Source organism: Protopterus annectens, chromosome 10.part0, assembly GCF_019279795.1.
Source record: "Protopterus annectens isolate FY-2018-M chromosome 10.part0, PAN1.0, whole genome shotgun sequence".
Lineage (NCBI taxonomy): Eukaryota > Metazoa > Chordata > Ceratodontiformes > Protopteridae > Protopterus > Protopterus annectens.
In genome coordinates this window covers 178,047,032-178,059,715 of record NC_056744.1, presented here as the reverse complement: position 1 = coordinate 178,059,715, position 12,684 = coordinate 178,047,032, and positions in this window count along the sequence as shown.

Below are 12,684 nucleotides of genomic sequence, written 5' to 3'. Positions count from 1 at the left end.
AGAGGAGGTGTTCCCATTTACATATAAAACACAATCACACTTCATGACTGGTCAGCAGAGTGACTTGCTTGAGCTACTCCATGTCCAGTTGCTCATAGGCAAAATCCCCCACTATACCAGCACTAGCTACAGGTCCCCAGCCATAAACCATGAAATCTACTCCGCATACATGAAGTTACCAGAATGACTTACCATTCAGTTAAACACACTTCTTATGGGTCATTTTAGCCAACACCTCAATAAACTGGGAAATACACATGGCCACTAACATGCAGGCTCAGAGATTCCTGTATTTTGTCAATGGAAATGCTTTAGAACAAATGATTTGCACTCCCACTAGGGTCTGAAATATCCTTGACATAATATTCACAAACATAGGATAGTATTGCATCCCCCAGCATAATGTTCTGATTGGTACAATTGGAATATCAACATATATAAGTCTTCTTTGAAATAACTGTAATGGTATAACCCCCATCAAATCCTAAAACTCTAAAGAATTTTCCAAGGCAACTTACCTTCTATTAAGTAATAGCATAGTTAATTTTAAAGCTCTCTTAACCCCAAAAACATGGAGGCCTATGCAGAAGTATACATGCATGCATTGTACAACCACTTAAACAACTGCATAGAAATGGCAGTACCTGACTGAACTAAACCCAGGTCTATCTGGAAAGACATGTTACTCTGTTGGATTCCTGGCATAAATAGATTCTACAAAAGAAAGAAGAACTTTCTTTTTGGAAGAAAGTGGAAAGGTGTGCAACAGAGAACAAAATCCCTCATTAGTCTCAACAGGCAAATTAGGGAACTGGTCAAGGCTTCAAAAACTAAATATAAGACTAAAATAGCCTCACGAGCAAAAGATAACCACAAAGCTTTTTTTTTGTTATGTCCATAATCTTAAGGAGAACATTCAACAATGTGTTGAGCTGGCTCTAGATGGCTCTACCTATACTCAGATAGAAGAAATAGCAAACCTGCTGCCCAATAAATTCAGCTCATATTTCTCCCCCTCATCACCTCTAGTCACTTCATATAAAAAAAACTGCCATTCCTTTGCCTGTTATCACAAAGGAACAGGTCCTGATTGAACTCTGTAAAGCTGGAAACACAGCTTAAATGGACCATGACAGAATCCCAGGGTTCCTATTAAACAGCATGAAACATGAACTAGTAGATCCGCTCAATCTCTAGAAAGGCTTTGTTCCAATGGAGAGGAGGACAGCAACAGTCATCCTTCTGCACACAGAGATGACTATCAACGGGCCCAGGAAACCACTGACCCATAAGTCCGATTAGCCTTATATGCAAGGCTATGGAAAGGATAATCATGGACCTGACTAACAATGACAGGAAATCTCCAAACTCTCAACCCCACCCAGTTCTGCTTCATCAAGAGCAAGTCCTGCCTGCTCAGTCTGGTGGACGTCTTTGACTGTTACTGTTTATCTGAGTACCCAGATCTCTGACCACTTAGTCCACTCTTAGGGGGTGTGCTACCAACATTGTAATTTGCAGGGTTAATTGATTTCCTAAAGGGTATTATTATGCACTTCTTCTCATTTAGTTTAAGGCAATGTCTATCATCTACATTGACCTGGCCAAGGCATTTCTCACAATAGCCCACTTGAGTAATATAGATAAACTTACAAAATTGGGCATAAACCTCTGTGTCACCAGATGGATAGCAAAATGTTTCATGGATAGGACATTATTAGAGTAGGGAAATCCACATCAAGCAAGAGGTCAGTCACCAGTGTAGTATCACAGAGCTCAGAGCTGGGCCCTCTCCTGTTTGGGATATAACTCTTAAATGTAAAGGCAAATGTAGGGGGCCATTGTCTGACTAAGATTGCTGATTTTTGCAAGTTGGGGGTAATCATTGACTCCCCAAATGATATTAATATCCTGCAGAAAGGACTGATACAGTCTAATGACTGGTGTGAGAGACATTGCCTTAAACTAAATGAGAAGAAGTGCATAATAATACCCTTTAGGAAATCAATTAACCCTGCAAATTACAATGTTGGTAGCACACCCCCTAAGAGTGGACTAAGTGGTCAGAGATCTGGGTACTCAGATAAACAGTAATTTGAACTTTGACCACCATGTGTCCGCAGTGGTGAGGACATCCTATTATGTGGCTCAGTTTATAAGTCAGGGCATGGCATCCAGATCTAACAATGTGATAGCACCAGTTTACTTGGCCCTCATCAGACCAATAATTGTGTGCAATGCACTCTTTGGCATGTACTTCACCAGGCACCTGCAACAGTTGGAGTATCTTGAGAGGTTTCTCACCAGAAAATAGTACAGGGTATAACCAACATGTCATAGGTAGACCAATTAAAAACCATATCACTGTATTCAGTTTCCTACCAATTACTGATGGTTGATCTATCCCTGACCTACAAGTCAGTCTCTGATCCAGCCTTGATAGAAATGTCGCATATTTGCAAAACTAACTGCATGAGGGTTACCTGCTCCAAGGATCTAAACCTGATCTCTGACATGAATAGATCATGCTAGAGACACCCGTGTCCCAGAGAATGCCCCTCCCTGGAACAGACTTCCTATTCACATGAAGCAGAGCACTTGCCTGATCACCTTCAAACTCAGTCTGAACCAGGGGATGGGAAATCATAAATTCACCCCTGAGGTGGCACCCATGTCTCATATGGATTGAGGCATTTAGCAAATATTGTCAAAACTTCACTTGCTGACCCTTGTTACCTTGCTCCTAGAGATAGAAAATTGGCAAAATCTGGATAAAATTGGCTAGGCTTGTAAGGGCTCTTGAGCCGTTAGCATAGTAATTTCCTATCAACCGTTGAATCTATGAATCAGTGTTTGGAAAAATCCAATAAGATGTTTGCCTGAAAAGCAAAACTGAGAGCTACTGAATGCACTGTAATCAGACACATTGCATTAAATGCATACTGTCTGCACAGAAAGATGTAGATATGGTGGGGTGAAGGAGATGGCTGTTCCAGAAAAAAGGTGTTATGGAGCACAAGTAACACTGCAGAAAAAGTTTGAGTCAGCCCCTTAAGGTACTCTTTGTATCATTTAAGCAGCTGCATTATCAATCAAACCAGCTTAACTACTTTTCCTTCAGTTAATGGTGTGATTTGTATTATAGGGTGCAAGTGCCTATAAGTCTTTGTAACTGCAAGGCTGCAAGCAGTACTGTTAAGCATTTAAGCATCTGCAATTGTCGCTTCTTACATGATTTCCGAGACTGCTTACATAGTGTGTGTATGTGTGTGTATGTGTGTGTGTGTGTGTGTGTGTGTGTGTGTGTGTGTGTGTGTGTGTGTGTGTGTGTGTGTGTGTGTGTGTGTGCGTGTGCGTGTGTGTGTGTGTGTGTCTGTGTAAGTTAGTAGCAAAGATAGCTTTGCTTATAGAGCTTTTTTCTCTTGCATGTTTTATATATATTCTTTATTTCTGGAGGGCATTTTCTTTTGACCTCAATTTCTGAAAGCATTTGTTTGAGGTTAAAGGATATTCATCTTGAGGAAGTGTTCAGGATGCCAGTTGGCCTACATGCAACTTTGCATTAAATACATCAGCAGCAACTCCAGTGACAATCCCCTGTTATTAGGTGACAAGGTGCTCACAACTGCTGTGAATGCCTCACTCACTCAAGGAACTCCTTAAGATAGAAAACATTGACATCTGTGCAGTGACAGAGACCTGGTTCAAGGCTCCAGAGAGCACCCCTGCATTACCAGGCTATAATTCATATCACACCTTTTTGTTACCTAGCCTGTACTGAAACACTAAAGGAGGAGGCGTGTCCATATTCTTTAAGGATATCCACATCTCCAGGCTAGTTGCTCAACATAATGCATCCAAAATTATCTAGCACAGGCCAAGACTTGAATCCAGGTTGTAGCCTGCTACAGATCCCCCGCCATGCCCCAGGATGCCCACGCAACGTTTCTTGATATTCTGGACAACATTAAGGTACAGCTCAATACCCTAATAAAGGGAGATTTCAACTATCCCACCATCAACTGGGAAAACTACTCATGCACTAACTCATTTGCTCAATGTTTCCTGGAATTCATAAATTCCAATGCCCTGGATCAGCTTGTCCATACCCCCACCAGGGGCAGCAATATCGTAGACATGGTCATTACCAATATGGGTAACCAATGCTCCATGCCAGTGGTCAACTCCTCGCTGGTCAGATCCGACCACAAGCAAATCTCCCTAGACATCCATATCCCACACCCACCCCCCATAAAGGAAACCACCGTAAAAAAACTTCTCCAAATCATGCTTCTTAAGACAGAATTGGCAAACTTCACGACACCCATACAGATGGAAAATAAAGGTATGACTGCTGAATCCTATACAGATGCACTGTATAAGCAGATACATGAGTGCATCCCCAACAGAGCCAAGACGCTATCCTCCAAAAAAAGGAAGCCAATCTGGTGGTCCTCTGCCATAAACAAACTCTACAACAGAAGTAAGAAGCTGTTGCAAAAAAGAGTAAAATCCCATGATTGCAGGAGCTCCCTGGTCAGCCTCATCAATAAGCTGAGATCCCTCATAAAATCCTCCAAAGCCAGTTATGAAAAAAAAATTGCTACTGAGTCTAAAGACAACCACAAAGCATTCTACAGCTATGTCAAGAATCTCAGTGGCAACATTCAGATCTGCTCTGAGCAACAGCACAATGGCACTAGATATACAGAACCAACCAATATCGCTAACATCCTGGCAGATAGATTCAGTGCAAACTTTACCCCACCCTCACCCCGCAAAGAGCCCATCTCTATACCGGAAGAATGCAAAGCTCCTGTAATCATGGATGTACAAGTAAAGACTGCACTCTCCAAAGCCAAGCACACAGCATCCATGGGACTAGACAACATCCCAGGCTGCGTCCTGTATGAACTACAGAATGAACTGGAACCCCACCTAAGTACCATGTTCAATCATAGCCTCACTTCAGGCTTTTTGCCTGCTGAATGGTGCACAGCAACGTTTATCCCACTCCACAAAGGGGTGCCACCTCAGACCCCGGGAACTACTGCCCCAGTAGCCTGATGAGCCTGGTCTGCAAGACCATGGGCATATCATCTTGGAGCTTATAAACAAAGATATAGGTAACCTACAAACTCTGAACCCCACTGAGTATGGGTTTGTAAAAGGTAGATCATGTCTCCTAAATCTGAATGACTTCTTTGAAGCAGTCACTAGAGCCGTGGATGAAGGTAAGGTGGTGCACACAGCCTATCGTGACCTCGCCAAGGCTTTCAACACCATCCCCCACTCTGGAATTATAGAAAAAACTCTCTAGACTGGGCATAAATCCCTATGTCACTATATGGGTGGCCAACTGGCTCACTGACAGAGCCCACACAGTGAAAGTAGCCAACTCCAAATCTGACTTCAGACCAGTGACAAGTGGGGTACCATAGGGTTCAGTCCTGGGTCCCCTCCTTTTTGGTATCTACTTCTCAGAAGTCCAGGCTAATACAGTAGGTCTCTGGCTAATGAAGTTCGCAGATGACTGCAAACTAGGAACCATAATAGATTCGCCTAATGATGTGGACATTCTACAAAGGGTCCTCACTGAGACTGATGCTTGGTGTCAAAGGCATGGCCTTAAGCTCAATGCCAAGAAGTGCATTGTCATCCTCTTTGGAAAAAGCACTGTACCTATGAACTACCACATAGGTGGTAGCCTACTAAACACCAAAAGTGTGATAAGAGATCTTTGGACCCAGGTGGACAGTAGCCACTCCTCTGATAATTACATCGCCACAGTAGTCAGAAAATGCTTCTCCGTCGCACACCTCATCACAAAGGAGTTCTCCTCCAGAAAAAAAGTGGTCATCGTTCACCACTACTCATCCCTCATCAGGCCCATCATAGAGTACAATGCCCCATTTGGCATGTACCTCACAAGACACCTACAAAAACTAGAACGGTCACAGAAATACCTCATTAAGAGGATTATCAGCCTCAAACATATGCCATACGCAGACCGTCTCAAAAAACTCCAGCTCTACTCCATCGCATATCACCTACTTAGAGGTGACCTCTACCTACCATACAAAGCTGCATCAAACCAGATTTGCTGGACATGCTACACTTAAAGAAATCCCAATTTCTTCGAGCCACATGCTCCAGGGACCTAAACCTTGTCACCACAATAAACAGAACTTGCTGGAGGGATAGATTCATGTTCAAGAGACTTCCCATGCTCTGAAACAAACTACCCATTCATGTCAATCAAAGCTCCTTATTGGCCCTCTTTAAGAAAAATCTTAACAATTGGATGGGTAATAGGAAAGTCATACTGGGGATCACTTCTTTGGCTCTGCTTGAAAGCCAGGGAACTTTTTTGGCTAGCCTTATGTAGGCCCTAGGGCCGATAGCCTAGTACCTACCTATGAACCTATGAACATGTCCTGTTGTATGGTTTCCATGTGTAGTACCATCAAGCATCCATAAGTCTCGAGTTATAGGTTCATAGGTAGGTACTTAGCTATTAGCTCTAGGGCCTATATAAGCCTAACCAAACGGTACCCTGGCTTTCACCACCCAAGAAAATTATTTTCCTGTGCCCCTGTTGAGCAGAGCCACAGACGTGATCCCGGGGGTGAATTTCCTATCTCCCATCCAATCATCAAGATTTTTCTTGAAGAGTGCTAATGAAGAGCTCTGTTTGATATAGATAGGTAGTTTGTTCCAGAGTATGGGAAGTCTCTGGGACAGGAATCTATCCCTCCAGCATGTTCTGTTTATTGTGGTGACAAGGTTTAGGTCCCTAGAGCATGTAGCTTGGAGGGATTGTGATTTCTTTAAGTGGAGCATGTCCAACAGCTCTGAGTTTGACATAGCTTTGTATGTTAGGCAGAGATCACCTCTGAGAAGGTGATATGCGATGGAGTAAAGCTGGAGTTTTTTGAGACGGTCTGCGTAGGTCATCTGTTAGAGGCCAGTAATCCTCTTTGTGAGGTATTTCTGTGGCCTTTCCAGTTGTTGTAGATGTCTTGTGAGGTACATACAAAAAGGGGTGTTGTACTCTATAATGAATCTAATGAGTGACAAGTAGAGGGGAACAATGACCTCTTTTTTCCTGGATGAGAAACCTCTTGTGATGAGGCGTGCCACGTAGAAGGATTTCCTGACTACTGTGGTGATGTGATTATCAAAGGAGAGACTACTGTCCACCTGTGTCCCAAGGTTTCTTATTACACTTTTGGTGTTAAGTAGACTACCGCCTATGTGGTAGTTCATGGGTACAGAGTTTTTACCAAAAGGGGTAACAATGCACTTTTTGGCACTGTGCCAGAGGCCATGGCTTTGACACCAGGCATCTGTCTCAGTGAGGCCCTTTTGTAGGATGTCCACATCATTAGGAGTTTTGATTATGGCTCCTAGTTTGCAGTCATCAGTGAACTTTGTTAGCCAAAGACATTCTGTTGTTAGCCTGTACTTCAGAGAAGTAGATACCAAACAGGAGAGGACCCAGGACAGAACCCTGTGGTCCTCCACTAGTCACTGGCCTGAAGTTGGATTTAGAGTCTGTTACTTTCACAGTGTGTGTTCTGTCAATGAGTCAGTTGGCAACCCATCTTGTGACATAGGGATTTATACCTAGTTTAGTGAGTTTATCTATAATTCCAGAGTGGGGGATGGTGTCGAAAGCCTTGGTGAGATCTAGATAGGCTGTGTGAACCACCTTACCCTCATCTACGGCTTTGGTGACCGCTTCAAAGAAGTCTATCAGATTTAGGAGACATGATCTGCCTTTTAAAAACCCGAACTGGGTAGGATCCAGAGTTTGGAGATTACCAATGTCATTGTTTATAAGTTCCATGATGATACATTCCATAGCCTTGCAGACCAGGCTTATTAGGCTAATGGGGCACTAGTTCCTGGGGTCCGTGGTGGCTCCCCTTTTGTGGAGTGGTATAACCATTGCTCTGTGCCATTCAGTGGGCACAAAGCCTGAGATGAGGCTATGATTGAACATGATACTTGGGTGGGGTGCCAGTTTGTTCTGTAGTTCGTGTAGAACGCATCCTGGGATGTTGTCAGGTCCCATGGATGCTGTGTTCTTGGCTTTGGAGAGTGTGTTTTTTACCTGTGCAGCCATGATTACAGGAACTTTGCATTCTTCCAGTATAGAGATGGGCCCATTAGGGGGGTGAGAGAGGGGTAAAGTTAGCACTGAACCTATCTGCCAGGATGTTGGCAATATCAGTTGGTTATTGATGTTTAGCATTGCTCCACCTATGGTGCCATGATGCAAAAGCAGTGCAGATGGAACCCTGGCCAGCTACCAGTCACCATGTTGTCCACAGCAGAAAAACATCATGCTTCAAAAAAGGCTGCTTTTCAAATATTGCAAAACCAGTTGTCTGTATGTCCATAGAGCCTAACTGAACTGGTTGTAAGTTGAAAAAAACCATTACATGATTGCCTGGGTTAAAAAAAGGTCTGTCTCACTAACCATCTCCTGCTACCACATAACTGTTATGGCTCAGATGGCATGAGCTCAAAAAATGCCATGTCCTTCACTAGGCATGACAGTGTCCAAATAAGACACCAATGGGATGTCAGCCACTTGCCCTGAAAGAAGTTTTCTCTCACCTGCTTCTCAGTCTGTCTCTGTGGTGCTTCTATGACCTGCCTAGCACTGGATTTGCCAAGGATCATGTAAGCATTTACCCTGGAGCTTTTGCCAAATGGACACAATTCAAAAGCACATGAAGAGATAACTTCACACCCAGTTCTAGACATTTTCTTAGATTTAGAGTCCTAGGTCTTCTTCCATAGCATATGAAGTTTTTCTCCTTTTAACCTAGAGTGTTAAAGAATTTCATAATAGTAAAAAACTCACATGTTCTCCTCAACTTACCCCATGCCCTCAATCAACCACCTTGTGCATAGAGTCATGGAAACCCTAAAAGCACTGCAGAATGGTACCACATTTCTCACAAATGGCACATGCAAGTGAGCCACTCTTAGGCACAGGTTTATTAAAAATAATACCTGCCTCCAGTGAAATAAAAAAATGCCAGTTTTTGGATCAAGTCTGTGGTGTTCAGTTGCCCAGCTTGGGTTACCTGGGATAGCTCTGTTCAGTAAAATCTGGATGTAAAACCAATCAACTTGCCAAACATGAACTAACAATTGCTATACTCAATGCAGGCTCACTGACAGGATGGAGATTGGAAGTATATGCTATGACAGCAAGGAGGAGGCTGGCATCTTATGTATCCAGCAGATGAGATGGAAAGGCAGTGCAGTGAAGCTACTTGGCTTGGAGTCCAGAGTCTATTACTCAGATGTAGGAATCATAGTGAGTGAGAGGCTTCAGAAGGAAGTGAGGAATGTCATCAGAATTAGAGACAGACTCATGACAATCAGAATACAGCCTAATGATAGGGCAGTATTCATAATCTCAGCCTATGCCACACAGCGGGGTTGTGATAGCTATGAAAAAAGTCCATTCAGACAGCAGTTGCAGGTCCTATTAGATAAAGCAGGACAACATGAATTGGTGTTGGTAATAGGTGAATTGAATGCACATATCAGGACAGACAGAACAGGATATGAGGATTGCCTAGATTCTCGTGGGTAAGGCAAGTAGAATAAAGAAGGAGATACCATTCTAGACTTCTGTGTGGCCAATGACTTGCTACTAGCCAGCACATGGTTCAGCAAGAGAGGCAGACACAAGATCACATACAAAAGTGGCCAACATGCAACTCAAGCAGACTTCCTTCTAGTAATGCAAGGACATAAGAGTAGAACCAGCAATTGCAAAGTCATCCCCAGTGAAACAGTTGGCCCACAGAATAAACCACTGGTTGACACAATCCGCTGCAAGCAGCAGTTGGAGAAGGTTCTAAGGTCAACAGAGACCAGGGTGAAGACCTGGAAGTTGGTTGGAGAGAAACCGCAAGAGTTCAAGGAATTACTCAGGGCTCTAGTACCCAAAAAAAACTGAAAATTGTTGGAATTTAAAACAGTGTGTGTGAGGACTACAGAACAGATATAAAGCTGAGCCAGATATGGAAATAAGATACATAAGGAAAGCTGTTGGTGGAATGAAGAAGTTCAGGAAGACATCCAAAGAAAGGAAGAGTGCAGGAAAAAGTTGGAGACAGAAAAGATGGGCTAGGCTAGGAAATAATACTGGTTGGCTAACAAAGAGGCTAAGAAAGTATTTGCAATAGCAAAGAACAAGGCATCAGAGGCACTCTACCAACTTCTGGAAAGCGATTCAATAGATGGTACTAAGAAACTATATCAGGTTGCAAAGGGAAAAACAGAAAGATAAAGAAGAAAGCCAGATACCCTTAATAAGGGATGCCGGCAGCAACCTGCTCATGAGTCCACAGGACAGCAAAGGTAGAGGGAAAGAGTACTTCAGCAGCTCCTGAATGAAGAAGACTACACAGAAGCTGTACTGCTCCAGACACAGCCTACAATGACAGAAGAGGAGGAGCCCACCATAGAAGAAATAAGAATAGCACTAAGGAAAATGAAGTAATAGAAAGCAGCAGGCTCAGATGAGGTCACAGCAGATAGGATAAAGATGTTGGGTGAGATAGGAGAGAAATGGCTCCTGAGGATACTCATAGCAGTGTGGAGAGAAATGTGTATCCCAGATGACTGGAGAGTAAGCATATTAGTGCCAGTGTGCAAGAACAAATGCCACACTCACAACTCTGGGCAGTAGAGAGGCATCAAACCCCTGTCACATTACATAAAAGTTCTGGAGAGGCTGACTGATAAATGAATATGCAGAGTAGTAGAAAGTAAGCTAGGAGATGAGCAGTTTGGATTCAGATCAGGATGCAGAACAACTGACCTCATGTTTGCAGTGAGAAAGATAGTTGAGAAAAAGCTACAGATGAAGAAAGAGTCCAACTGGGCATTTCTAGACTTGGAGAAAGCATATGACAGGGTCTCAATAAATCTGATTTGGGCAATCCTGTGGTGGTTTGAAGCCCCAGAAACATTGGTAGAATTAGTGCATGTTATGTACAATGACCTGATGACTCAAGCACAGTGTTTGGTTTCATAGAGGGCTTCCTAGTGGGAGTGGGTGTGCATCAGGTTTCATTGCTAAACCCACTTCTGTTCATACTGATGATGGACTACATTAGCAAACAGATCAGAAAGAACAGATCAACAAAGTTGCTGCATGCAGATGATGCAGCACTAAAGGCAGCCTCTGAGCAAGAACTTCAGCAAAGGATAGGGTAATGGAATACAAAACTGAAGGCACATGGGATGAAGCTGAGTACAAATAAAGCAGTTGCAATGTCAGCAAACGGGGGAAATCTGAAGAAGCTGAGAAACGAGATAGAAGGGAAAATAGTGGAACAAGGTAACAGCTTCAAGTATCTGGGAGGGATGGATGAGGAGAAGGGAAGACTGAACGAGGAGGTCAAATCCAGAATCAGAGTGGGTGCAGCCAAGTGGCACACCATGTCTGGTGTAGTATATGACAACAGAATGCCAAAGAAGCTGAAAAGTAAGGTGTACAAAACAGTGGTGCGAACAGTACTACTGTGTGGGACAGAAATCTGGGCAGTAAATGCAGAGCAGTTGATTAAGCTAGAAGTGATAGAGATGAAGTGCCTGAGATGGGAGGTAGGATGCACACTGTAAGACAGGTGAAGAAATGATGCATAAGAGCAGAAGTTAAAGTAGCTCTAATTGCAGAAAAGGTCAACGAGAACAGTTCATGGTGGTTCATACACATGTGCAGAAAAGCAAAAGACAATCTGGTGAAGAAGATTTAGGACAGACAGGAAGAAGGCAAGTGGAATTGAGAGCATCCAGCAAAGAGGTGGATGGATTGGGTGAGAGAAGACCTGCGATATCCAGCCATGAATTTTGAAGATGGCAGGAAAGTGGCATTGAATAAAGAGAGGGCAACTGTTGACATGACATCCAGATGTCATGTAGAAAATTGGAAAAAGAGGTTTGATAATGATGATGATGATCACCAAGTGTAAAAACAAGACTCTGTGTCTGACGTAGTTGGCCATAGGTGCTTTGCTGTCATGATAATTCTAACAGCATCATTCAATAATACATTCTGAACTTTGGCAGCATCCTTATCAGTGTTAACATAAATCAAATCACTTTTCAGATATGAAAGCTGGTGAATGAGATAAAATGAATCTCTTTTTTTGGGTCACAGACCCAAAATAGAGAGCTGGAAATGCAGAAAAGGAGGGGGAACTGAACGCTATTGCTACCCTACCTAAACATTCCACCTTGACCAAACTGACTGAACCACCTTCTCTTTACCTTCGATTGAGTTCATATTCTTACAGTGAGACTCCACCACTGGTTTATTTAGCTATAATGAAATAACCTCCCTAAGCTCTTGAACTAACAACTTGCCTATCCTGTTACTATGGTAACCCTCTAAAAGTTGCTGGAGCACACATCACTGACTTGACTGTTAGGCACACTTCCGTGACATAAATTAAAGAGCTGGGCTCCTTCTCTTTCACCCCCCCCCCCACACACACACATATAATCACCTTCCAGCTCACCACAGATCATCTTTATATCTAGTTGCATGATGCCTTGCTACAACACCACTCTTTTATTCTCTGAAACATCTGACACCTGGATGCCTAACACTGAAGATAGAGAAAGCATGTCTGATCTTGC